Source organism: Staurois parvus, unplaced genomic scaffold, assembly GCF_062004578.1.
Source record: "Staurois parvus isolate SC_StPar_1 unplaced genomic scaffold, SC_StPar_1.0 ptg000131l, whole genome shotgun sequence".
Lineage (NCBI taxonomy): Eukaryota > Metazoa > Chordata > Amphibia > Anura > Ranidae > Staurois > Staurois parvus.
In genome coordinates, this window is record NW_028317927.1 from 10571348 (window position 1) to 10572379 (window position 1032).

General features: G+C 54.0%; 1 pseudogene; it reads left to right on the forward strand.

Annotated features, from left to right (window-relative positions):
• Positions 1–233: 233 nt before the first annotated feature.
• On the forward strand, positions 234–326 carry LOC149466384 (U2 spliceosomal RNA; annotated as a pseudogene).
• Positions 327–1032: the final 706 nt, after the last annotated feature.

Below are 1032 nucleotides of genomic sequence, written 5' to 3' on the forward strand. Positions count from 1 at the left end.
GGCATGGTTGGCTTAAATCAGGTTTGGTCTCCACCCAGAGACTGGCAACATCAATCACCTTGCAGGTGGACAGACAGACAGCTGTGATGGATCAAGAGTGCTAGACGCTCCTGACATTAGCCCCCCCTACTGAGGAGGGGCACTGAACCCTTAAAGGCAAGCTAGACATTGGGCACCAGACCCTCAGGGGCATCTGGAACAAGACCATCAGGTTGGGCAATGGTCAGGGGATCATCGCTTCTCGGCCTTTTGGCTAAGATCAAGTGTAGTATCGACCTTGCCTTTAGGGGTGTCCCTGCTTCCAGCTAGGACGTTGAGAACCACTTGCATCTATCCCAGCCATTTGGTCTGTGTGGGGTACCCTCTTCTCGGCCTGGTAGGATTGTCGATTAAATTCGGCTTCACCTGCTTGCTGCTATTGGGTTCGAGGCTTAGCCCCCACACAGAACGAGTTTGTGATCTTCCCCCCCCTTGTTCACTCTGCGTTACTACCTCCAGGCAGTAGACGCTCAATAGCCTTTTCAAAGGCTAAGCAAGCGAGAGTGAAGCCGCCGAGGAAGAAGAAGGAGAAGGAATCCAATCAAGATCTCCGGGAAGCCCTCCTGAGAACTCCTCTGCGACAAGATGGGGAAGAACAAGCAAACCGCGAAGAAACCACAGAACGCCACCACCGCCAAGATCCCGGGAGAAGCCCCCTCCGCCTCCACCTCCACCTCAGATCGCTCCGGCCCTGCAGACGGTCTCCCTCCACTGGAGCCCTGGATGAAGCAGACAGTCGTGCTGCGGCTGAAAGAAGTGGAAGGCAGAGTCCCGGACATGACCCCGGAAGTCTTCGGGAAGAAAATGATCCTTGAACAAGGATTTAGCAAGGCAGAGACCCTGTCGGTGCAATCCTTCATGAAAGGTATTTTCTTCGTAACTTTTGTTTCTCTACAGGTATGCAGAAGGTACTGGGAGGCAGTGAAGACCTCTGGACCCGACTCCCTCTTCCGCAAGTTCATCGCGAACTCTCCCATTCAAAGGGACGAAAGG